We start from the raw sequence: 27,793 nt of genomic DNA on the forward strand, positions 1-27,793 counted from the left end.
CACCCCTTATGACAAGGTTTAGAGGGGTGCGAATCACCAATTAGGTCCTAATTTATGTTGGCCGCGGTATCTATGAAAGCGGATTTAATAAGCGATAGATCAGCATTTGGGTCCAGGCAAGTAGCCACCTCCTATTTAACATTAATTTATAAGTGGCAGCAAGAAAGCTATCATGATCGACCTTCTCCCATTTAATAATGAACCCACTTTTCTTCCCCATCACTGGCCTAACACCCATGGTCTTTGATGCCCTTACCTGGGCATTAAGGCCCAGGCTACATGACAGGGCTGCATGGTCACTATAGCCTGTGAAATTACAAACAAAATCTGCCAATCTTTTAACCAAATCATCTGTAATAAGGAGATAGACAATTGTTGTAGCACAAGAAACGCCCTAGAAGGTAATGCCATCTCCCCCTGATCTTTCCTCAACGCATTATTCATTCTAAGCTCCATTTTCACCAATAAGCTGTCCAGGGCTGAACCATAAGGGACTGTGACTGAAATGGAAGCATGGTTCATCCTCTGTATCTTTCAAACCACATACTGCTTTCCCAGTAATAGGGGCAATAATGAGCATTAAAGCCTCCTACCCAAAGAAAATTTATCGGTTTATCATAATACCTAAACATTAATTCAATGACAATGTCCAGGTCACTAACCACCTCCATTCTCCCCATATAAAAACAGTTGTTATAAAAATAATTAATTATGAGTGCCCATTCTTCACGGATATCACAGAGAAGTAGATGATAGTATGGGGAAGTATGGACAAACTTTTACACTTTCTCTGAGAAGGTATTGATGATGTATCTAACCAGGCCCTCCTTGGCTCGACTAGCGGGAAAGGGACTTGCCTTGGTATGATAAGCGAAAAACCCATGAATGGGGTGTTCCTCAAAGCTGTGTAGACAAACCAACTGCAACGTTTCATAATGGAGGGGCAAAGCTAAGTCACTGAAGCACAATTAAGGGGTGGAATGCTTTGGTCAATCCAGGAGAACCTATGGTGAGGTCTTGATTGACAAATGCAATGGGCATGAGCAAGGCAAAGAACACCTTCACAAACATGCTTAGAAAACTGACTTGTTATCTTGTCAGTAGAGTACCTGTCCTAAAAATCTGTCCTCTTAGTATTAAAGTACCAGTCCATGAGATATATAAGGGGAGAAGAGAAAGCAAAACTCATTAACAAAGCCAAAGAAAGCTGGTACAGACAGGAGAAAGTCAGGTACAGAAACATGAAAATAGAGAAATGCAGGGATAACAAGAATTTAACAAAGCTTAGATAGAAGGAAATAAGTACAAAAAGTTAGACAGGCAGGGTAAAGCTAAAAGAAAAATTATTCAAAATGAGGAGAGGTGAAAATTAGGGAGATAATAGTAATAACAATATTACCGAAAATCTTAGTGGGGCCAGCAGATCTGCCAGCATCCGCAATGGTGGTGGCATTGGCACCTTCATCTCCTCCTGCACCTGCCTCCGATGTTGCCCTCTTCTTCCCTTTGGGTGCTGGGGTAAGAAATAAAGAAGAAGAAAAAAGATTTGTTGTACAGTTAATCTCCCAAAAATACTTTGACAAGTACAGACAAACATAGTAACATTGTACTTTTCTAAATCAGATCGCCTAGTAAGATCGGCTCAATCTGAGTTGACCTATTGCTTTTTCCTTCCTAATTTATACAACTAAGCCCTACTTCAAATTTCCTAAACTATGGGCCATATTTACAAACTTTTGATGCAGGGCAGCACCGCAAGCCTTCTTGCAGCACTGCCTTGCGTCAAAATAAAATTGCAGGAACGTGCTGTATCTACCAGATATGGCGCACTGCCATCCTTTTCCCCTGCGTTGGAGCACAATGTGCTGGCATGAGCAAATGCAGGCACTCCTGCACGATGTTGCAAGGGTGCTTGCATTGAAGGAATTATTGTTTTGTGCAGGATGGAACACCTTCCTGCAAAAGAAAAAATCGCAAGAGGAGTTTTACTTTCTCTATGTGTACTGTAGATTGCAGCACGAATAGCAAAAGGAAAAAAACAAGGAGAAATAAACACATTTCCCCTTGTTGCATCTGCCTTACATCCCCCATGGGGAGGGGTAGGTTTTTAACATATTCCCAGGTTTACAAAACCTTGTAAATCTGGGAATGTGTCAAATGCCATGGATGTTACATGAGAACCCCCACTGCAACACTCATGGCAAGCCTCCCTGTTGCAGGGTTAGTCAACGCAGTGACTTGTGATACATTGACCCAGTCCCCATTTAAAAGACCATGAAGAGCCACACAGGGCGGCTTTAAGTAGCCTTGTAAATATGGCTCTGCAGTGTGCGCTGATGGACTGTCAATAAATGTGAGTTCCAGAAGCTTAAAGGGCCTTGCAAATAAATATGGCCCTACATTTACAACTACGTACCACTAACAAAGCATTCATATTTCAGCAAATGATCTATGCTTCACAACCATCTTTGATAGAGCGACTCAGCCACCATTTTTTTTATTGCATAGATGCATACATACTATGATGATATCATACTACACATCAACGGGAGATTGAGATTGGTAAGGAATGTATACGCTACATAAAGAAAGCCTCAGAGAGGGGAATGCTAACTCAATGATATTACTTATTACTACTATCACTATCTTATTCTTGGTAGGTCTGGACAGAGTGGGTGGAGTTGAGCTACATGCAACTCCACAAAGTAGTAAAAAAAACTCCACTGCTGCCCTACACAGAGTTCTGCAGCTGGGCGGAGTTCCCTTCCATGCCTGTTTTCATTGCTATTTACATCAAACGCAATGCTAAGTACATTCCTGCATTCAAAATTGCACACAAACAGCATCACACAATTTGCATGGGTGGGGTCATTCTGTTCTTCACTCTGTTTATGGTACTGGGCCTGTTTTTAATATCTCATTAAAAGAAACTGAGTTTGTCTATCAAGAGGATTGAGAAAAGAGAATAGAATCAAAGATCGTTCATTGCAATGTATTAGTTCTAAATGTATTTTAATTAAGGAAATATAGCCACATAAACAATAGTACATAATACTAGAACCGTAGGCAATTTGATTTTGATAAGTACAATGTATTAGACCTGACAGCCTTAGGGTGGTCTTCCCTAAATTTTTGCCTGCCTTCCTCCACTTTTTGACACTGTTTTTGCTGGTTTTAGGACTCTGCACACTTTACCACTGCTAACCAGTGCTAAAGTGCATGTGCTCTCTCCCTTAAAACATGGTGACATTGGCTCATACCAATTGGCTTATTTAATTTACTTATAGGTCCCTAGTAAAGTGCACTACATGTGCCCAGGGCCTGTAGGTTAAATGCTACTAGTGGACTGCAGCACTGATTGTGCCACCCACAGAAGTAGCCCCTTAACCATGTCTCAGGCCTGCCATTGCAAGGCTTGAGTGTGCAGTTTCACTGCTGATTTGACTTGGCATTTAAAAGTACTTGCCAACCCTTAAACTCCCCTTTTTCCACATATAAGTCATCCCTAGGGTAGGTCTTAGGTAACACCTAGGGCAGGGTGCTATGTAGATAAAAGGCAGGACATATACGTGTGTAGTTTATATGTCCTGGTAGTGTAAAACTCCTACATGTGTTTTTCACTGCTGTGAGGCCAGTCCTTTCATTGGCTAACAATAGGGCTACCCTCATATTCTGTTTGAGTGGTAGATTCCAATCTGAATGGAGTAACAGGGTCATATTTAGTATGGTCAGAATGAAATTACAAAATCCTGCTGACTGGTGAAGTTGGATTCAATATTACTATTTTAGAAATGCCACTTTCAGAAAGTGAGCCTTTCTCTGCAATTAAATCCTTCTGTGCCTAACAATCCACGTCTGGCTGGGTAAGTTGACAGCACCCTTGTGCATTTCACTCGGGCAACCCCAAATACAGGATGCTCAGTCACACCTGCACACATCTGCACACTGAATGGGTCTCCTGGGCTGGGAGGGTGGAGGGCCTGATACTTACATGTCAAAAGACAGTGGCCTGTCTTCACACAATGGACTGCCAAACCCTCTACTGGGACCCTGGCAGACAGTATGGAACTGAAAGAGAACCTTGTGCACTTCTAAGCCACTCTTTGAAGTCTCCCCCACTTCAAAGGCATATTTGGGTATATAAACTGGGTCCCTGACCCTACCAACTCAGACACTTATGGATAAGATACCTACTGGGGAAGGAACACTGAACCAGAACCCGTAACCTGCCAAGAGAAGCTGCCTGGCTGCCCAAAGGGCTCACCTGTGTGCTTTGCTGAAAAGGACTGCTCCCTTGCTGGTGCCCTGCTGCCTTGCTGCCCTCTGGCTCTGCTGAGAAGTGCTCTCCAATAGCTTGGATTGAGCTTGCCTCCTGTTTTCTGAAGTCTCAGGGCCAAAAAGACTTGAGCTCTGCAAAGAACTCCTTGTGCAGCGAAATCGACACACAGCCTGCCGGAATCGACGCACAGCCTTCATCGCAGTGAGAAAATCACCACACGCTAAACTGGAACGATGCAGCCCCAGCTACCCGACTGGAGATCGAAGCATCGCCAGTGTTTCGACCGGAACTTCAAAGCATTGCCCACTGGATCGACGCATAGCCAAGCCAACGCAGCCCAACTTCCTTCAAGAGGAATCAATGCAGCGCCTGCCGTGCAACAGAAATTCGTCCACCGGGTCGACGCAGCTCCTGTGACTTAGTCTTGCATGCCCAGGATTTCCCTGCATTGTCCCCGGGGCATCCAAAAACCCCGCAACCCAAAGAGGACCTAAGTCTGCATGCTGGAAAATGACGCAAAACCCTTGTTGCCTGGAAAAGCATTGATGCATCGTCTGTGTGCGCCCAGAGAAATCGATGCACACCTCTCTGTTTTTCAAACATCTCCTCCTCTATGGTCCAGTGCAGATAATTTCAAAGCCAACCAGGTACTTTGTGCTTTCAAGAGACAATTATTGCTTTTTAAGAACTGAAGACTCTATTTATCATTACCAAAGTGATATTTGAACTTGTACTTATGAAATCTTGATCGTTGTTTACCTTATTTTAACCAGATACATATCCTATATTTTTCTAAATCTTTGTGGTGTATTTTTGTGGTACTTATACTGTGTTAATACATGATTTATTGCACAAATACTTTACACATTGCCTTCTAGGTTGAGCCTGACTGCTCAGTGCCAAGCTACTGGAGGGTGGGCACAGGATAAGTTGGATTGTGTGTGACATACCCTGACTAGAGAGAAGGTCCTTGCTTGGACAGTGGATAACCTGACTGCCAACCAAAACCCATTTCTAACACAATGGTACTGCATTTACCTCTTATGATAATGTTGTGGAGATTAACTGTACCACTTATCCAGTTTTGTTATCTGTTTTATTTTCTACATCAGCACCTAAGGACAAAAATAGGGGCACCACAGAGTCTGGCAAGACCTGGAGAGGCGCCAGCCACCAGCGCCAATGCTGCAGGCTCTGTTCAATCTAATAAATCCTGTTATTTAATCTTATTATTATTTTCCTAACGTTTACCTCTGTCCACTATTATACTACTTTTAATTTGGCTTATTTACTTTTTTAGACTGTCTTCTTGTTTCCAATTCCTCAATCCATTTTTTGTTTAAATCCTGTTATCCCTGCATTATCATATTTTTCTGTCTTTAGTTGACAATTTTCATTCCAATCCTTCATTGCATTTCAATGATAGTATATCTCAAGCTGTTATGTCTTCAAGGTTTTGAAAATACAAATTATTGAGGACTGTACTTAACCCATCCTTTTCTGAAAATTATGATTGTTAAATGGTAAATGATACTGTATTACCAAATTGGGCATTACATCTCCATTTGTCTTGGAATGTCCGTCACTCTTGGGTGCCTGGCTGAACCTGTCTGTAGGTAAGATGGAGTCTTGAGCTTTATGTTTGTGCAGGCGAGGATTAGGAGAAGACCTGCAAATTGAAAAACAAACAGTGACTGTATCACAGAGTAAAGGATAAAGGCAAAAGGAAACAAGGTAAGCTTTATGAGGAGCCAGGAGTGTACCAAGAAGACTCAGAGGCATAGCAAGAACATAAGAGGAGCTTCACGTTTGAGCCAGCAATGTGGCAAACACGTACTCAGCAGCATCTCCCAACAACACACCTCTCTCCAGTCCACAGAGCTGAGTGAGTACTAGATCTCAGATCATCCTGGTTTCCCTTTGTAGACAATACTTTCTAGTAGTTGAGTTAATCCTGTCCTGAGTTCTTTCAACCTCCTCTGCCCTTTCTGCAGGATTAGCCCCAATCCCCTTGCCTCCTTCCTCCTATTTTTTCTGACCTGTTTTTATTGGCTTTAGGACTCTGGGCACTCTGGGCACTTTACCACTGCTAACTAGTTTTAAAGTGCATATTTATTCTATGTAAATGGCATTGTTGATTGATTTAACCATGATTGGCATACCTGATTACTAGTATGTCCATAGTAGAGTGCAGTAGAGGTGGCCTGGGCCTGTAAATCAAATGCTACTAGTGGGCCTGCTGCACTGATTGTGCCATCCACATGAGTAGCCCTGTAAACATGGCTCAGACCTGCCACCGCAGTGTCTGTGTTTGTAGTCTTGTACTGCCAATTCGACTTGGATATTGGAGTTTGGTGTCTCTGAACTCACAATTAAAAAATACATATTTTTGAAAAGTTGGTTTTTAGATTGTTAGTTTGAAAATGCAAACACATCCAAACCTAGAGTAGTCAGCTGCGGAGCTCCCCAAGGATCTCTCTAAGTCCAACACTTTTCAACATATACATGACCCCACTCGCAGCCATCATCAGAAGCCATGGAATGGACATTGTGTCATACGTCAATGACACACAACTCATCATTCCCCTCACCGAAGGCCCGGACAATGCCAAAAGGAATTTGCACTCTGGAATGGAAGCCATCACCACCTGGATGAGATAATGTTGCCTCAAGCTCAACTCTGACAAGACAGAGCTCATCATTTTCGGAAATGCCACCTCAGCATGGGACGACTTCTGGTAGCCCACATCTCTCAGCACCCCGCATTCACCGACTGAACATGCCCACAAACTAGGCATCATCCTCAACTCCTCCCTAACTATGACCTGACAGGTAAACTAAGTCATCTCCTCCTGCTAGTACGCTCTACACAAACTCCAAAAAATGTTCAAATGGATCGTAGCAGACTGCCGCAGGAGAGTCACCCATGCCTTAGTCACAAGCAAGCTTAACTACTGCAACACTCTCTATGCTGGCACCACGACAAGAAACATAAAAAAGCTGCAACTCATCCAGAACGCAGCCGCCTGACTTGTCCTTAACCTCCCACGCAAAGAACATATTTCCCAGCACCTGAGGACGATTCACTGGCTCCCGATAGAAAAATGAATCACCTTCAAGCTACTCACCCTCACGTACAAAGCCATACATAATGTCGGACCAGCCTATCTGAACCACCGCGTCTCCTTCCACACCCCCGCCAGATCCCTCCGCTCCACTCAATAGGCTCTGGCCACTATCTCTCGAATTCGGAAAACCACGGCTGGAGGATGATCCTTCACCTACATTGCAGCAAAGAGCTGGAACAACCTATCCCTATGCCCCTGACAAAGCCCATCACTCACCTTCTTCAGGAAGAATCTAAAGACAATGCTTTTTGAATGAGGCTCCACCCGCCCCATCGCTTTAGACCCTCACGGGTGAGTAGCCTCGCTCTACAGAAACTTATTAATTGATTGATTGATTAATTTGTGGATTCCCTGTTTGGGTCAGTTTGACAGTTGGGCTGTTTGTGAATTTCCCTCTAGACAGTGAGACAAAGGGAGCTGGGGATAGCTTCAAAATATACTGATGGGCTCTCTGAGCAAGAGTGAAGGGAGGAGTGGACACTTACAACTGGATGGGCTGTGTCTGCCCTCTCAAAATGCAGTCTCCAACCCCCTGGGGTGTGTCAAGGGTCGGGCCTGGGCATGTTAGGATCCTGTAGACATCAGACTTTTCTTTGAAGTTGGTAGACTTCAAAGGCAGAAAGGGGTATAAGTAGTGGACCCAAAACCCCATACATTTAATTTCTTTAGGATCACTTCTAGAACCAGGAGGAACCTCTGCCAAGAGGAAGAGCTGAAGAGCTGAGGAGATGTGCTGCACCTGCCTGTGATTGTGCTTTGTTGGGCTATCCTGCAGTTGCTGCTTCTGACTGTGAAAGGGGACAAAGACTGGGCTTTGTTGTGCATTCCTGCATGAAAAGAATCTCAAAGGGCTTGAAATGAGCTTGCTTCCTGTTTTGAAGTCTCAATACCATCAAAGACTTCCTCTGCGAGCACCTGGGCTGTCTGCTGAGGGTCCTGCCCTGCCATGTGGTGCCCTATCTAGCCCCTGGGCCCTTGAAAAGTAAAGCTGGCAGAACAAAAGCTTAAATCCACGCACAGAACAGCGTGCAGAGAAATGTTTGACACACCATCTGCAATGCGCCTGAAAAACAATGTGCTGCCGGCTTCACGGCTGAAATTGATGCTCCACCTGCATCGCGGCTGGGAGATCTATGCATTGCGGCTGGAGAAACATTGTGTAACACCAGCTTCTCACGCATCATCCTTGGGCATCAAAGTCATCCTGATCCTACATGGATCCTATGTGCCCCGTCCGGAAATCGATGCATCTCTTCCTTGCAAGGGGGAAAAATGACGCATCACTGATCCAACCTAGGAAGAAGGAAGGAATCGATGCATCGCTGACATTTCCAACGCATGCTTGCCCACGTGGAATTATTATTGACGCAAATTAGATACTTTGTATAAAATCAATGTTTCCATTGTTTTCTATGAAGTAAAACTCTTATTCTTTTTAAAATTCATATCTTGACTTGTATATGTTGGATGTTTGTCAATTTGGTCATTTGATTCAGATAAATATGACCTATTTTTCTAAACTGGTGTGGTGTCCATTTTGTAGTATTCTCACTGTATTACTGTATGTGTTGGTACAAATACTTTACACATTGCTTCTGAGTTAAGCCGGCCTGCTCGTGCCAAGCTACAAAGGGGGTGAGTAGGGATTGACCAGGTGTATTTCTCCTTTGCCCTGACTAGAGTGAGGGTCCTTGGTTGGACAGGGGGTTAAGCTGACTGCCAACCAATGATCCCATTTCTAACAGTAACTAAAGTGACTGGTCTCATCTGAGGAACTAGAAAAAAAACAATGAACCCTGCAAGTAAATTTCACTAAGTTTTAAAAACCAATCAATTTCAGGAACAGATTATCTCCCATTAGACCCCAAACATTTCAAATCATCAGAATCAAGTTTACATATGTGTTGAACTCCTTCCCTTTCTGTCAGCCACCACATACATCATCAGTCATCACTCACAGTCATTCAGTATATCACCACTCATTTGTGCAATAGTTAGTAGTTACCTCTTCCAATGCAAGTATGTGGTTAAAAAAAAACGTTATCTCCTCCATTGATATTAAGTAGCAACACATTGAAATGTTTGCATTGCACTTGCAGTCTTTTAATCGTGATCCTCTGGGGTAGCCATACTAGGTAATGTTAAAAAAATGATAGGCAATGGTATATGAGGTAGACAGGGATCGTCTCTAATGTCCTGAAGGGAATATAGGGATTCTTCACTGCACACAGGTCCAACTCCAATCCAGCCATATAATAAAAATGTGAGTAACAAATGATGGAGCAGCATAAATCCAACACAAACATAATGTTTCACTAGAATTTCTTTTTTGCAAAGAAAAAAGAAAAAAAAGAATGAGAAATAATGAAAAAGTTCTATGGTGGCACAGGCATTCTCCATCTGGGAAGTAGAGTTAGTCCTCAAACTCAGGTGGTTTACCTAGAAGTTGATCAGCAAACACACTTGATTCTGAGCAATCCTCCTCCTGTAGTGTTTCAGAAACAGTACAGCCAGGTTTCATTTTGCCCATGGTTGATCTCTCCACATTTTTAGGCACACTGAACACATGTTCAATAGACACGTTGGCTACAGGACAAGCCAGATACATTTTTGTCAGCCTGCTGAGCTCTGGCCATTGGCCCAAATCCCCATACCAATGCACCAGTAGTTTTTGATACAAATACACCTCTTTTGGGTCATACTGATACTCCTGGACCAGACTGTGAAGCGTAATTGGTGCTGTCACTTGCTGGGCCTCTTTTGCCTTCCCTTTGCACTAGACTTAAGACCTGACACTTGAAATTAAACCAACGTAGAGGTTGGGTCTGATTCTTCGGATGCTGTCATTGTTGGTGTTCTGAGAACTGAAGGTGGCACCCCAGAACTGTGGAGTGGGACTCTAAGTTCCAGCCATTCTTCTTCCAGATCTCTGGCTTGCTCAACAATCTAAGCCTTGTATTTTGAAATATTCCCTTCAGAAAAAGGAATGAAAGACGAAAGAATTTCGTAGCATGGATCAAGTAGGGTGTAACACATGTACTCTTTGGACAAGATACTGTGATTTTGCAGCTTTGCATTACATGTCAAGCAAAGGATTAAGCTCTCAACTAAGGCATGCACTTCTGGGTTTTCATTCACACCTGAGTGCAAACCTTTGAGACACCTTCTTTTGCTGGTCCTGTAGCAGATCCCATAATGGAATAGCTTGGCCCATCGCCCTGTCGTGCATGCTGACCTCTTGAGTGAAACCTCAAAGGCATTTGACTAGGCCCCATTTGTCCTCATCATTTGCCATAGCTTTCCCTATTACATCCCCTGCTCTTTGAATCACATAGTAATTGATCTGTCTGCACTGCTCAAAGAGACATTGCAACATATAATAGACTGAGTTCCAATGTGTTGGCACCTCATGAATCAGGGCTTTAACTGGTACTCCATTACTATGCTGGATAATCTGCAGTTGCTTCTGGGGTTTAAAAGAATTGCTGCAATGAGTGCAGATTCATCTGCTGGTGGTCAGTATGTTGCCAACAATTTCTTCTTTTTTTAGAAGTTCTTGCACAACCAGGTTGATGCAGTGAGCCAAACACAGGACCCTGAAATAGCCACAGTCTGCCACGGCCTTGACTATGTTACTGCCATTGTCCGTGGCAACAAATCTATTTTCGAGACCTCTGGGTTGCAGCCATTCAGACACCTTGCTATTAAATTCCTCTAAAATGTTTGCAGCTGTGTGTAATTTCTCCATAGCGGATAGGGCTACTGTTGTATGCAGCTGAAAGTTTCCTCAGGGTTAAGACCTGTAGATAGCTTTTGCTTTACCCCCACAAAGGAGATGCAGTGTGCAGTATTGTGTAGGAAAGTACCATCTTCCTTGGCATGTTACCCCTATTTTTCACATGTATGTCAGTATGTTTTTGCCTGTCTCACTGGGATCCTGCTGGTCAGGACCCCAGTGCTCATAGTTTGTAGCCTAATGTGTATGCCTGTGCAGTGCCTAACAGTGTCACAGAGGTTCTGCTAACCATTATGTCAGTGCTTATGCTCCCTCTGCTTTTAAATTTGTCATTGTACTCCACTGACTTCATTTACCAATTTCAACTGGCATACTGGACCCCCCCCTTATAAGTCCCTAGTATATGGTACCTAGATACCCAGGGAATTGGGGTTCCAGGAGATCCATATGGGCTGCATCATTTCTTTTGCCACCCATAGGGAGCTCAGACAAACCCTTACACAGGACTGCCACTGCAGCCTGCGTGAAATAGTGCACACACTATTTCACAGACATTTTCACTGCACTTAAGTAAATTATAAGTCACCTATATGTCTAACCTTCACTTGCTGAAGGTTAGGTTCAAAGTTACTAAGTGTGAGGGCACCCTTGCACTAGCAAAGGTGTCCCCACATAGTTCAGGGCCATTTCCCTGGACTTTGTGAGTGTGGGACGCCATTACACGCGTGCACTACATATAGGTCAATACCTATATTCAGCTTCACAATGGTAACTCTGAATATGGCCATGTAACATGTCTAAGATCATGGAATTTTCCCCCATTCCAAATCTGGTATTAGTGAGCCAATTCCATGCATCCTGGGGGCTCCACCATGGACCCCCAGTACTGCCAAACCAGCTCTCTGAGGCTTGCACTGCAGCTACAGCTGCTGCCACCTCACAGGGTTCTGCCCTCCTGGGGTCTGGGCAGCCCAGTTCCAGGAAGGCAGAACAAAGCATTTCCTCTGAGAGCAGGGTGCTACACCCTCTCCCTTTGGAAATAGGTGTTACAGGCTGGGAAGGGGTAGCCTCCCCCAGCCTCTGGAAATGCTTTGAAGGGCACAGATGGTGCCCTCCTTGCATAAACCAGTCTACACAGGTTCAGGGACCCTTTCTCCCCTGCTCTGGTGGGAAAGTGGACAAAGGAAAGGGGAGTGGCCACTCCCCTGTCCATCACCATCCCAGGGGTGGTGCCCAGAGCTCCTCAAGTGTGTCCCAGATTTCAGCCATCTTGCTTTGCAAGGTGAGGGGGCACAATGGAGGGCTCTGAGTGGCCAGTGTCAGCAGGTGATGTCAGAGACCCCTCATGATAGGTCCATACCTGATAAGGTAGCCAATCCCCCTCTCAGGGCTATTTAGGGTCTCTCCTGTGGGTTCTCTTCAGATTCTGCTTGGAAGTTTCCTTCAGTACTTTACTCCTGATTTTCTGGGCTCTGGGGTGAGGTAATTTACTTGCCTTTACTGTATTCTTACTCTCCTAACGATTCTGCACATACTACACTTGTCTAGGGGGAATTCCTGATTCACATTCCACTTTTTAAGTATATGGTTTGTGTTGCCCCTAGACCTATTTTCTCCCTTTGCATTCTATATGATTTCGTACTGTTTACATTGTTCTATGACTATTTACTTGTCTAATTTTGGTTATTAGTGTATATATTGTGTATAATACTTACCTCCAGAAGGAGTATTGCTTCTAAAATATTTTTGGTACTGTGTCACCCAAATAAATACCTTTATTTTTGGTAACACTGAGTATTGTCTTTACTTGTGTAGAAGTACTGTGTAACTATAAGTGGTACTGCATGAGCTTTGCATGTCTCCTAGTTCAGCCTAAGCTGCTCTGCTACAGCTACCTCTATCAGCCTAAGCTGCTAGAACACTACTACATTCACTAACAAGGGATAACTGGACCTGATGTAAGGTGTAAGTACCCAAGGTACCCACTACAAACCAGGGCAGCCTCCTACATATTGCACTTGTGATCCATCACCTGAAAAATGGCCATCATGTCTGCCGTCAGCCTAATAGTATGGACAACACTTTAATGCATAGCTTGTCCAACCAGTTGCAGCACATTGTGATGTAGTGCTGGAAGAGCAGCTCTGGCAAAATAGGTCGAACATGGAACCTTTCATTTCCGGAAGATGGCTACCACAAATTCTAAGAATCCCACTCCTTCTTCAAAAAAAAAAGGGAGTAGGTCCAGCACTAACATATTTGCCAGCTTCCGGCCGTACAAACATGCCATTTGGTGGTTGTGATCGTGGGGCCCCTCCTGCTTAAACATGCCTGAAGTTGTAACCTGGGTTTTCTTATTTTGTGAGGCCACTGACACAGTAGACATTTGCAGTGTAGGTGGTGGTAGACTCAATGTGCCTCATGGTGCAGTCACCATATGCCATGGTGTCTCCATCTGACTCTGAGTCTTCCTGTGCCATTGTGAGTTTGTTGAGGCAGGTGTTTCTGGCAAACTGCTGGGGACAGGGCTGCTCCCCTAGAGGATGCCACCTTCTTCTTCCTCACCTTCCTCTGTGATTTGACCAGTTGTAGCTAATGTCTCCTGGTTCGCCTTACTTTTACCACTGTGACCACGTTCAGAAATATTTTTTAAGGTGCTCCTCCCAAGGGATTGCATAATGTTTTTTCATATGGGTTGTCTTGCCTCCATTACCACATTGCGAACCAGGCATACCTCGACAAACACTCACGTGGCATATGGAGCATATCACAATGTTCTCCTCCTGTTTGCTAATTGTAATGTCCCAAACTGGGGAGAAGTTTTTCTTATTGGGCCATTGTCAATGCCGTGTGAAAAACTGGAGGTAGGTGGGTGCATCGATTGCCTCTCTGCAATGCATACTTCAAATGAGATACGGGTTGGTGAAGGTCTCTGCTGGGGCCTTATAAATATCGGAGCTGGCAGTGCTGCCTGTGCTGCCTGTGCTACATCCCTCAGTTGGGTAGTAACATCGGACTCCTCTGTGCCAGCTTTCACAATGACTGTCTCTTCGTCATCTTCCTCCTCCTCCTCATCATCTCCTTCAATGATTTTAATGCTTTCGGGAACTTTTCTTATCCCTTGCCTCTTCTGGCTTCTCCTTGAGTCTGCCAAGGTCCACTCCATGTCCATCCCTATCATTGTCATCAGAAGTGGTGCTTGGAGAAGATGGTGCAGTAGTACCCTCACTTTTTCTTGCTGGAGATCTGGGAGCCATTGATTATAAAAGAGAAGCTCTTGCTCTGCAGAAAGCTCAATCTTCTGTTCTGCTCCAACTTTAGAAAGATCTACTATCACTGGCTGCAGCTGCTGTCCACTTTGCTCTGTTTCCTGAAATGATTGCAAAAGGGATAAATCCATTGCAACATCACTGCTCGTTGGCATCACCATGATTGCAGCGGATGCCTCACTGACAGACATGGGTATAGGTTGGGGTGGTGCTGTTGATGTGGGAGTGCTGCTCCCACGTTCCCTCCTGGAGGCGGGTGTTGCAGGCACATGTCTCCCGAAAGAGGTTATGGTTGGCACGCCAATGGTGGAAAGCTGCTTCTTCTTGATGGCACTTTCTTGGGAGAAACTTTCTTTGGGTCCTTCATAAGCACTAAGTTGGCAGTGGCACTAAGATGCGCAAGCGGAAGAGTTTAGAGGTTCTAAGTAACTGTCAGTACTCCGGGTGATGTGAGGTTGCTTCTCTTGTGCACAATAAAGCAACCAAGCAAGAAAAACAAATATTTAGTGAAATGTGGCATTGTTGCAGGTTGAAATAGTCCGGACAAATGCAATCTTAGTGTGGTTGGTTACTTATGTAAAAAATACCAATTTAATCAAAATTTTTAAGTCAAACAACACCAGCACAACATAAAATTTCATTTCAAATCAGGCAGCACAACATGCAGATATGGCTCTTTGCTCTATCTCCATCTGTTTTAAAGGAGACTCCTAGGGTAGTCAGAGAGAGGTTCATTGATAAATGGAATAATCCTTTAAAAAATCCATGGCAGCAAGTTGGTACTGGGGAAATGGAAAAATGATAAACAAAAATAAATTATGCTGTTGATTTGTCTGCTGTGCTTCGCAGCCAGGGTGCTGTAGTGCATCTTGGTATCTTTGATGGATGGATGGAAAAAAAGGATGTGGATCGATAGACCAAGGAAACATGCAGACAAATGAAATTAAAATTAAAAAGGAAAAATATAAACAAACTACAAAAACTAAAAAAAATTAAAAAAAGAGGAAATTAAGACAATTTAAAATAAAAAATAAAAATTTGTTAAACAAAATTTAAAAAATAAAATAAAAAATGAAATAAGCAATTAAGTTAAAAAAAAGAATAAAGAATTAAAATAAAAAATACAAATAAACATAAAGGACACAAAATAGCTGCAGCAACATGGTTATAAAACAACAAGGAGCAACAAGGCATAGCAAACAAAGAACATATGCAAGCTGATGGCAAAGAGACACTGGCTAGATGGACAAAATGGCTGCCAGCCACAAGGTCAAGGAGCAAGGAAGCATGGTAAGCAAAGAAATAACACATGCAAGCCTACGGCAAAGGGACACTGGCAGAATGAACAAAATGGCTACCAACCACATGGTCAAACAACAAGAAGGAGCAAGGAGGCATGGCAAACAAAGAACAAATCCAAGCCTATGGCAAAGGGACACTGGCTGGATGGACAAAATGGCGACAAGCCGTATGGTCAAACAACCACAACAAGGTGCAAGGAGGGTTGGAAAACAAAGAAATAACAAATGTAAGCCTATATCAAAGAGACACTGGCTGCATGCACTAAATGGCTGTCAGACACATGGTCAAACAACAAGAAGGAGCAAGGAGGCATGGCAAACAAAGAACACATGTAAGCCTATGGCAAAGGGACACGGCTGGATGGACAAAATAGCCACCAGCCACATGGTCAAATAACAAGAAGGAGCAAGGTGGCTTGGCAAATAAAGCACAAATGCAATTTTAAGCCAAGGGGATACTGGCTGGATGGAATAAAATGGCTGCCAGCAACATGGTCAAACAACAAGAATAAGCAAGGAGGCAAACAAAGAACACATGCACTCCTATGGCAAAGGGACACTGGCAGGATGGGCTAAATGGCTGATGGCCACATTTTAGGAAGCTGGCCCTCTATGTAATGTGCAAAGCTAGGCACACTGTGCAGGGTGTCCAGGCAAACACATGTTGGTTTACAGAGGTAGGTAAAAACTAGTGCTCTCATTTTTTATGGCATCTTGGTCGAGCAGTTAGGCCAATCTTGGAGAAGTGCAAAGCATTTGTTGTACACACCATCAATCATGAAACTCCCACATTCAAAGGAATAACTCAAGACCAATTTATGAAACTACTTCAGATTTGTATATAAACTTTTAGACCAAGATTATCATAACTGGTTACATACTTTTGGAGATATGGATTTTTGAAGTTTCATAAAAATAGTCTTTTTGTGCGTAGTTAAGCTCCATAATGGAAAGCCACCTTTAAAAATACCTATAAAATCACACAGTTGTTCAACCACGTTTCCCTTTTGCAGGGTGGTTGAGATCATCGGTTGGCACACAGTGTCAGCTGGAGAAGTTTGGGCGGCTCTTGGTTCTGGTGGGACCAGCAGGTAAAGTGTCTGGAGCTGGTATAGAGCCACTGCAGAGGACCACTTGAAAAAGGGCTGTGCAGGTAAGTTTAGAGGTAGTTCTTTGAGGTCCCCTTGGAGTGTCGAGGTCACGAGGGGGGAGGGACCCTTAGGGCACAACAGGTTCTTCATTGCAGGGCACAGGGTGCCCACTTGCAGAGCGAATTGGTGAGCCAGGAGCTTTGCGCAAAGATGCCTTAGGGATCTGAAGGTAAGTCACTTTAAGGCCACCTCCAGGACAATGTGGGCACTCTGGTGGGAGGTCCATGGTGTTCCTGAAGTCCCTCAATTGGAACTTCCTCCTGGTTTTCTTGGTGTCTGATGTCAACTGACCAGTACCCAGGGTTTTAATACAGTTCGGCCACTGGAGAACACAGTGTCACCAAACATTGTACATTTTTAGGGTTTGTCCTTGCGTTCATTGGCGTTGGGTCCAGCTGCAACTTCGGGTTCAAGAGTTAGCAGCCAGTCAATGAAGTAACCCTCACTTGGTTGCTGGTTTCTTCTTTGTTGCAGAATGGTACCTGCACTTTGGGGGAGGGCGTTGGTGATTGGAGAAGCTTGGCGGTCCCCTGGGTTTCTTGAGGTCAGTCCAGTTGTCCAGCAGCTCCTCAGCAGCAATTGTAGGGTCCTGGGTGTAGAAGGCAGGGTTTGCAGCCTTTTCTTTGTGCAGCAGCTCCACAGATCTTGTGCCTTGGATCTTCTTTGTGATGGTCTTCTTTGTGTCCTTTGAATCTGCTTTCTTGGTCTAGGGATGCTCACTAAATACTGAATGTAGTGGGCGTTTTAGGGGGAACCTAGTAGTGTCCAATGAGACACATACATTTGGGTGGCTACACCCACTATAATGGCCACTTCCTTTGGGAAGGGTCACTTTTCTATCCCTGATTGGCTATTTTCCTTCCATCTAAGATGGAGGAAAATTAAATGGAGTGTCCACCTCGCAGGCAACACCTTAGGGGTGGTACATGCCAGGTGGGGCCACTCCTCCTACCCTTTGTGTGGTTTCCTCCCTGCGCTCCCACTAAAAATGGGGGTTTGCAAAGAGTCTGATGATCTGCTTCTAGCAGCAAGCTTGGGGGTTGAGTTTCAAAGGTGGTAAGCCCTTTAAAGCTCACCGCCAGGACAGAGCACATTCCTGAGGAAGGGGGTGTTAGCACCTCCACACAGAAAGGGCATTGTTTTGCGAACCGAAGAAAAAGTGCCCTCCCCCAAGGTTTGTAGATTTGGGGCCATATTTATACTTTTTGACGCAAAACTGCGCTAATGCAGTTTTGCGCCAAAAAAATTAGCGCCGGCTAACGCCATTCTGAAGCGCCATGCGGGCGCCGTATTTATTCAATGACGTTAGCCGGCGTTAGCCGCCGGCGCTGTCTGGTGTGCGTTGAAAAAAACAACGTACACCAGGCAGCGCCGGCGTAGGGGGAAAATGGCGTATGGGCGTCCACAAATGGTGCAAGTCAGGCTGAGGCAAAAAAATCTCCACAACCCGATTTGCGCCATTTTTTAACAACGCCCATCCCCCATTGAAATGACTCCTGTCTTAGCAAAGACAGGAGTCATGCCCCCTTGCCCAATGGCCATACCCAGGGGACTTCTGTCCCCTGGGCATGGTCATTGGGCATAGTGGCATGTAGGGGGGCACAAATCAGGCCCCCATATGCCACAAAAAAAAAAAAAAAAAAACTTACCTGGACTTACCTTAATGTCCCTGGGGTCGGTCCCTCCATCCTTGGGTGCCCTCCTGGGGTGGGCAAGGGTGGCAGGGGGTGTCCCTGGGGGCAGGGGAGGGCACCTCTGGGCTCATTCTGAGCCCACAGGTCCCTTAACGCCTGCCCTGACCCAGGCGCTAAAATCCGGCGCTAATGCAGGTTTTTTAGACCCGCCCACTCCCGGGCGTCATTTTTGCCCGGGAGTATAAATACGACGCATATGCATCGGAGTCATTTTTTAAGACGGGAACGCCTACCTTGCATATCATTAACGCAAGGAAGGTGTTCACGCAAAAAAATGACGCTAACTCCATGAACTTTGGCGCTAGACGCGTCTAACGCCAAAGTATAAATATGGAGTTTTGCGTCAAATTTGCGTCGAAAAAAACGACGCAAATTCGGCACAAACGGAGTATAAATATGCCCCTTGGTGTCTGGAGGTGGCTGGCTGGATAGAACCAGTCAGAAACCATGCCAGGGTTAGTTAGCTTGTGCAGGGGGCACCCCTAAGGTGACCCCTGGGTACTTTTAGGGATACATCCAATACAGGTACCAGTTTGGATTTAGCATTCTGAGTTGTTTGATGCCAAACAACCCAGGGTTCAGAGTGGCCATCTTGTAGCTGGGAAACTCGTGTTGACCAGTGTCCAGTAGATGAATTAAATTGGCTGCCCTATTCATTCACTATGTCTCAGGTTTGGAAAGGACACAGTGAGGACATAGTGCTCATGCAGTTATGCCCTCACATATAATATGGTGCCTTAGGGCTGTAAGGCCTGCCAGAGGGGTGTCCGACCCATAGTAAATGCACTGTATGGTGGACAGGTTACATAGGCTGTGTGCCTTGTCGAGTTTGTGTTTTAGGTTTGCACTAGGCCACTCAGCCTGGAATGTCAGTGCTGAGTGCATCTAGATGCATGGCCCTAGAGGGTGTCACAATCATTGTTGCTGCCATCAGGGAACTACCCAAAGTACCTCATGCCCTAGGTACCTAAGTACCCTTTTACAAGAGACTTATACTGGTAGCTAAGTTTGTATCCCATTGTGCCAATGCATCACAACAATTTTAAGGAAAGAGCTCTGCCTCAAGGAACCTAGGGCCAGATGTAGCAAAGGTTTTTACCCATTCTGTGTCTATGGGAAAAAGTGTTCGTACATATGGCCCCTAGTTAGCAGGGGCCCTGGGCACTACAATTTCTAGACTACATCAAATATCAGGCAAAAAGTGGGGGCTAACCATGTCTAAAAGAGACCATTTCTCACACACGTGGTCAAACAACAAAGATCAAGGAGGCATGGGAAACAAAGAAAGAACACATGCAAGCCTGTGGCAAAGCATCACTGGCTGCATGCTCAAAATCAGTGGCATGGTTAAACAACAACAGTAAGGAACAAGGATAACAAAGAAGTACACATGCAACCCTATGGCAAAGACACACTAGCTGGATGTAGATAATGGCTACCGACCACATGGTCAAGCAACAACTGCCAACAAGGAGGCATGGAAAACAAGAACACATGCAAGCCTATGGACATAGACTACACAAAATGGCCCCTGGCCATACGGCATGGAGAACAGAGACAAATGGTGGATGATAACAAACACACACACACACACACAACAATGCAAAACATGAAAATTAACTCAGCTACAAAAATTTCACAACAGTAGTACACACATCCTCCTATTTCATCAAACATTACCACACAACATAAACACATTTGCAAAAAAAAAAAAAATGGAAATGCAAAAAATAGCCACCATTTTTAGTTTAATCCACAGCCACCCTTGCCTAAAATGAAGCTTAAAAAACATATAACACTGAAACATTCATTTGATGGACTGATGTCTGCTAGTACTTGGCCTCCTGGCCAGATAGCCTTTGGATATCTAGGCTACATAATAAAATAATATTGCAAATGTTACAAACATGTAGAAAAGGTACTGAGCTGTGCAACAATTTTCCTTTACAAAAGATGAAAAATCTATGAAATGCCACCCACCACTATAAAAGTTGTAAATGAAAGTACAAAACAATACTGGTGCATGCCCACTCAAACAAACAACACCTTATCAAATAGTGTTTTAACTGACGTGTGATTGAACAAAAGCAAAGTCCTTAAATCCAAAGGTCGATCCAGGAGACAAAGAGTGATCTTTCCACTTAGAAATCCAAGTGAAAAGTGACCAGGAGTTGGAAAAGCACCGGGAGGAGCCTGCTGGACAACAACACAAAGTTGGAGTCTCTGGGGAGATTCCTTCCTGTTTGGAAAAAAAGGCTTCTCAATCTAAAAAAAAAAGTGAAGGTTAATTGGAGAAGAAATTGCACTCAACAACCAATTCTCAACTACATTTAGAGGTATCTGGAGTAGAAAATACTCCAGGTGCATGCGTGCTCAGGAGCGGGACTGTTTTTTCTGCCAGCGTGGCCAGAAGCAGCGCAAGTGATGACAAAGTCTTGCGCCCATGGCTGGAAACTATGCGATCAAATACAAAGCCTCACGTATGCTTGCTTGCCCCCTGGGACTATCGTGGTGCTCGCGAGAGAGCACCAAAATCCAATCTCACGCACGCGAACAAACACTGCTTCATGGCAGATTGAAGAATTCAGGAACTCTGGGCTACTCCACGTAGCACGAAGTGCCCGAATTCTGTAAACTCCACCAGTGGAGCAGATATCTATGCCTGGCCTAATTCTTGGTGGAAGGAGGAATCTCTGTCTGCGTGGCCGCTTAAATGAAATAATCATCCAAAACCTGCTCCCACAAGTACAATTAGGAAGTGCTGGCTCACCTTGCTAGCTCAAATTGGATCACATTATAAATAAATGTAACCTTAATTTAACTCTGAGAGTCAGCACTGCTATTATAAGCATAAAATAAGCATTGTGAAACACACAAAACAAATAACTATTACTCACCGAGCCCTGCCACCTTGAAGCCCAGCAGGTTGGGCAGGTTCTGTTCACAGTGAATTATGTCCGCCCATGGTGCATCAACTGCTGCTGGGTGTGCTAGATCCCAGTGTGCCGATGAACCAACCCGTGCACCCTCCCCACAGCAATCAACGCTCCAGGAGATAACCACACCCAGGCCTGCCGCCTGCTGCCAACATGGAGGGGCGGTGGCTCTGCTCCAAAAGACAAGTGCTACCACATCAGCCTCTGCGAAAATGGGGCGGGGCTGCACCCCTTGGGAGCACAGATACCCAAAAGGTAAGTGGCTAGCAACTGCACTGGCGCTGCCACTCCATCTGCTTCCCTCTGCCATGGATCTGGGTGGGAAAATGAAAGGGGAATTTATAGAAAAAAACATATATAAAAAAGTAAAGGGAAAAGCAAAAAAAAATAAAGCATTCAAAAAGTCGCAAAAAAGACATAAAATAAATGACAGAAATGTAAAATACAGGAAAATGAGGACTGGATAATTTAGAGAAGAGTGGGATTGAAAATATTAAGAGTAGATGGAAAGTTCGGCCCAGAACAATGCACAGAGACAGTATATACCAAAAGGGCGCACCCATGCAAACCGTGAGATGCCGTTCTTGTGATATTTACAATGCAAGTATGCAAATCTTGCTCCTCAACATGAAAAACGTAGTGTGAACAGGGGCTTCGAGTAACTCCACCAGCTGGTGGAATTCCACAGAGCTCGCAGAGATTTTTAGCCACTTTGTGGATTCCATGTAGTGGGACTCCATGAGCTCCGCCCACCCCTTCTCAATACACCTCTGCATCCATCGCCCGTGGCCCATGAGGAAGAGTGCCCGAAGTGCCCCCACATCGCTGAACATCTCAAGATTGGAACTCACCTTTTGGTTCCCACCGAATGGATCCTCAGTCCTCACCTGCAGCACCTTTTCAACTGGACTGATCCCCATTGACTAACATGGGCACCCAAGGCTATACTACACCCCTGTACCCGGCCACCTAAGTGACACCTGGTGTGTCCTGTTGGTGTAGTCCTGGCCCTTGCCCAATAATTACATAAAGTCCAGGAGATTGGTCCCATAAGTCGCTGTACTATACCTGAATGTAGTACTTGTTTTTCTCTCCATAGGATAAAATTGCTGCTTCTGAAAAATTTGCTATCAACTTTTGAAACCTGAAATTTAGTTTTCTTGTGAAATGTACATACTCGATTGTATGGAGTCTGATTCCTGAACATAAATAAATATATTTGTTATTTTTATAAATTGGTGTTGATCTTCTTGAGTCATGTGTCTCATTGGTTGACAGTGTTCGTATTTGTAGACGTCTCACACTCCTCTATGATAAGCCTAACACTGCTCGACCACACTACCCCCTTAAAATAGCACCTTGGGATTGCTGGAGCCAGCACTTGTCCAATGGTATGGGAACATCTGGACTCTTTGTATGATATATCTCATTTTGATACATCATGTAAAGGTCCAGCTTCCCACATTGGTGGCAGCATTAGGATTTGAGCCCCCTCCCCTGAAGAGACTGAGGTTGGAAGAGGATGAAGAATCCCTCCACAAATCCACTGACAGTAATACCTTTAAAAGCCCTTTTGATAGTGCTACAGTAGATGGAGATAGTAAAGATGCTGAACTCCAGAAACTAGCTAAGAGGATAGAGTTAGAGTCTAAACTCTTGCCATAGAAAATGAAGGAGCTGAGATGGGCCTATGACACATCTCTGGTGGCAGCACATTTTAAATTGGGAAAAAGAAGACGCTTTTGATCCTAAGATCGCCAAAGGGATTTTCCCCAAATACTCAGAGGGTGATGATATCACCAAATGTTTAACTGCCTTTGAGAAGGATTGTAGCATGAGAAAACTCAGCCAGAAGTATTGCAGGTCTCTACTTTAAGAGCCATATGTACGAAATATTTTTCCCATAGACACATAATGGGTAAAAACCTTTGCTACATCTGGCCCTAAGAGCTGTATTCTGGAAAGTGTAGGGATAGACTCCTGACACTGACTGGAGCAGCTGCTGAGTCATATGACCACATGAAGAAGATCCTGATTGAGGGTTTTGGACTCACAACTGAGAGGAGTACAGGATCAGGTTCAGGGAAATTTGAAAAATCTCTATTCGATCCTGCGTAGATTTTGTTGACTTCTTAATCAAAACACAGGAAGGCTGGTTAAAAGGGAACCAGGTGCAAGACTATGATGGGCTTTATAGTCTTATTATGAAAGAGTATCTGTTAAGTAACTGTGTTTCTGAAAAATTGCATCAGTACCTGGTAGACCTAGGTCCAATTTTTCCTGAATAATTGGGAAAGAAGGCAGACCACATGGTCAAGACTAGGGTATCCAAGAGAACTCATGGTGAGGTGAGCAAACGAAAGGGGTTGCTAAGCCCCCCCAAGGGAAAGATGATGACCAGTCCAAAGATAAAAACAAGGAGTCTTCTAAAGCCCCCCCTAAAACCTGTTCAGGAGGGTGGGCCCCGAGACAAGACACAGAGCAAGGGTGGGTATCACGCTGAGAACTGGGACCCTAAGATGGGTTGGTGCTTTAATTGCAAAGCCAATGGGCACCAAACTGAAGACCCTCTCTAATCATAGTGCACCTGGAGCTCCAAGTGCAGTGATAAGTCTCCAGATGAGATTCCAGCTGTGCCCAGACCATGTCACAGAGCTCAAAGAAGCAACTTTAGTCTCTGACGGTGGGGTGGATGTAGCTGCTCTGGCTGTCCTCAGCATGAACTGAGGATAAAAGAAAGACTTATGCAGCTATACTGGCTGTACCTGGAAGGGTGTGTGTGAAAACCAGAGCACAATGCAAATCCCAGGGTGAAAAAGAGGTGCAGGAGCCTAGAACAATAGCCGAGCCCTTCAAGAGAAAAGGCAGGAAGTCTGATAAGCCAGCTTCTGAGCAGACCTAAGCTCAGGTCCCCTCTCCTCAGGGAGAAGACCTGTCAGCCCTTGAGGAAAATGAGGACTAGGAACTTGGGCCTTAGACAGCAGAGCTCCTATGCCCAGGAGGACCCTCTAGGTAAGATCTCGACAAGGGTCAGAGGACCTGTCCCACTCTGGAGAGCCTGAGACAGCAAGCTGCCAACTAGGAAAAGGGAGATGTCAGTGGCTCCCACTCTGCCAGATCTCTTTCCTTGAAACTGTGCAATAGTTTCCAATTGGCAAAACCTTTGCCCCCCCTAAAGTCCCTAGTAATTGGTACTCCGGTACCTAGGGCATGGGTACCAAAGAGGGTTCCCAATGTCCTACCCTCAGGGACTCCTACCTAGCAGATGCAGACTGCCATTACAGGCTGCGTGTGTTGGTGCAGCTAAAAGTGAAACGTCAACATGGCACACAGCCTGTGTGCCATGTCCCCTACCACTGCATGTAATAAAAATATCTCCCCTACAGCAGGCCTTAAATCGTTAAGGCAGGGTGCAATAAATTACATGTGAGGACATATCTGCAAGAGCAGATATGCCCCTTCTATGTCTTTGATGATGCTTAGACATTGTAAGTAAGCAGGAAAGCCATTTTAAGAACATGTGCTGAACACTAGTCACTACGAGTTCCACAGCTACATAATGGCTTCACTGATATAGGGATGTTTTGTATCAAACATCTCGTATTAATAAACCCTCACTGATGCCAGTGATGTATGTACTAATACAGGCAACCAGAGGGCACCTTAGAGGTACCCTCTGAAAGCCTACCGACTACTGATCTCTGGAATGACCAGTTTATCCAGCCTGCCACCACCAGACAAGATTCTGGCCCCCTAGGGTGAGAGCCTTTGCTCGTGGGTGGTCAGAGTAAAAGGCTGGTCTTGTCGAGGTGTTTACACACCACACCCTAAAGGATGATCTGTAAATCTGCATTCAAGAGCAGGGGATTCAAAGCCATCCATTGGTATGCAGATCTGGCTTCACTCAAAGGAGAGATGCTGCCACCGATTTGCGCCAAAGTTAAATTGTCCTGCTAGCTGCTGTTCCTCCAAAAACCTTGGAGGTCCACCTGCCTCCAACAGTAACCCAGGAACTCCCATGGATCAGATACCTGCTTTCCTGCATCTTGCAGACACTCCATGAAAAACTTCTAGGACTCCGGATCACCAAAAGCACAACACTGCAGCACAGGTTGAGTTGAAGTGGACCAACGGTGTCAGTGTGGTTCCCTAGACCTCAACAGACGAAGTCCACTTTGAACTTGCCCACTGTGGATGCTCTGAAGTTACCTGTGGCCTCTCTATGCAGTTCCCCTTAACTGCAAGTGCTCCAGTGAGATAAAACCCGATGCCTCAAGATACCTCAGAACCCATCGCCCCTCAACTGTGGAAAAGAGGACCCACGGTGTTCCCATGTCCCCAGAGCATAATACCATGGTTATGTACACACAAATGGAGATTGGTCATAAGACAAAGCCTGGTTTGGCACCTTATTTGAAAAGATCTGGACTGGTATTTCTTTAGAACTTGTAATGTGAAACTCATGCTATCTTTGAATACGTATTGACAAGGGATTAAATTGAGAAAATTGGTCAAAAACATTTACACATTACTGACTTTGTTGACTTCATTGGCTGTCCCCTGATGGTTTTGCATCCTGGGCCTCCTGTACTTACGTGTGCAAGCTATGAAAAGGTTTATTTTACCAGACCGAAGTGACAATTTAAAACTACACTACAACCTGCAGTGGTAGGTTTGAGACATGTTTAAAAAGGCTATTTTAGTGGATGGATGACCGAGTTCTGCAGCCCATATTATTTGCAGGCCTTGGGTACCATTTACTAGGGACATGTATTGAAATTAAGTGTGCCAATTACGTATACGTCAGTTTTGCCATGATTTAGGGAGGGAGAGCAAGCACTTACGCACTGGTTAGCAGAGGTAAAGTACTAATGCCAACAAAAACGTGTTCAGCAAAAACCAGATAGTGAAGGTAATTGCACCCATCAGCTTCACAGAAAGGAGAAAGAATGTTTCTCTTTTTTTTGGGTGTGAGGTTATGGCCATGCCCACGTTGGTAAGTCTCCACCCTATAATTTAAAAAAAGGTAAACCCTGGTGTCTAGTGAGGCTTCTGCCCCCCAGGGAGGCAGATGGGATAGTTGTTGCCATCTACTTCCAGGGTGAGAGGGGGCAGATAGACTGTATACAAAAATAATACCCGTGTCTAGTGGGCTTTCAGCCCCTGGGCAAATATTTAAGTAATTTAAGAGGAAGCACAAGCCCTTGCCAAGGGGCTGCTCCCCCCTCCCTGGTGTCTAGTGGGTAAATTCTTGCTTGGGGATCACCATCCTGCAGTGATCCCTAAGCAGGGATCCACTAGGGAAAGGTAGAGAGGAGATTCTCTGCTTTCCAATAATGCCTTCCCCATCTGAATCGGTGCTCAGGGGGGCGATATAGCTCCCCCTCAAGAACCAATGTAGTGAAAGTGAAATGAGCCAATCTTCTCATTTCACTTTCATTTTCATTGAAATTACTTCAGCGTGCCATGCGCTCCTATTTTCATTTCAATAAAAAAACTGAAATAGCCTTGCGTACTGGGGAAGTTTTCTCTAGCTCCAGAGGCTATTTACAGTTGAAATAAATCTCTCTGGTGCCCGCACCAGAGAGAATTCTTGCTTTGTGTGCCCTCCTCGGCAAATGAGGACTGTGACTGAGGATTGCTCTGAGACGTCCTCAGCGCTGAACCAGTTAAATGCTACTGGTGAACTTGCAGCACTAATTGTGCCACATGCTTAAGTAACTCTTTGAAATATGTTCCCAGCCTGCCATTGCTATCTTTGTGTGCAGTTATAAACTGGCATTTGCACCTGATAAAGTAAACATTGACCCAGTCCAAACCTTCCACTAGGTAGTTTTAGTTAGGACTATGTTCCCATAGGAAAAGCATTTTTGACTTGCCTATATCTTTGGCACTGTTTAATGAATCTTCACGAAGTTTTCTAAAAAAAAGTGTGCCAGTGATTCTTGTTGCCCATAGGAAGTTTTGGGGTGATCCATTACGCGGGGGCCGAGAAAAAGTAGGGGGTCAAAAACCATGTGTTTTCCATGTTAATCCCCATGGGAACTTTGAACATGACTACAGCCCGAACCACTGGAGGGAATTACACCAAATTTGGTGTAAATCTGTTCATTAGTTTTGCGATATTAAAGGATTGCCAAATTTATATGTCTGGCTACGACAACTTAGCGAATAATGATGAGCTCATGCTGGAAAATGCAGAGCTCTGATTGACTTCAAACAGGAAGTGTTAGCAGGCATCTTGGGACGCAGCTTCAGTCAAGTCCTAGAAAAAAAAGATTAAAAAATAAGACAAGGGG

This window comes from Pleurodeles waltl, chromosome 6 (genome assembly GCF_031143425.1).
Source record: "Pleurodeles waltl isolate 20211129_DDA chromosome 6, aPleWal1.hap1.20221129, whole genome shotgun sequence".
NCBI classification, from domain to species: Eukaryota; Metazoa; Chordata; class Amphibia; order Caudata; family Salamandridae; genus Pleurodeles; species Pleurodeles waltl.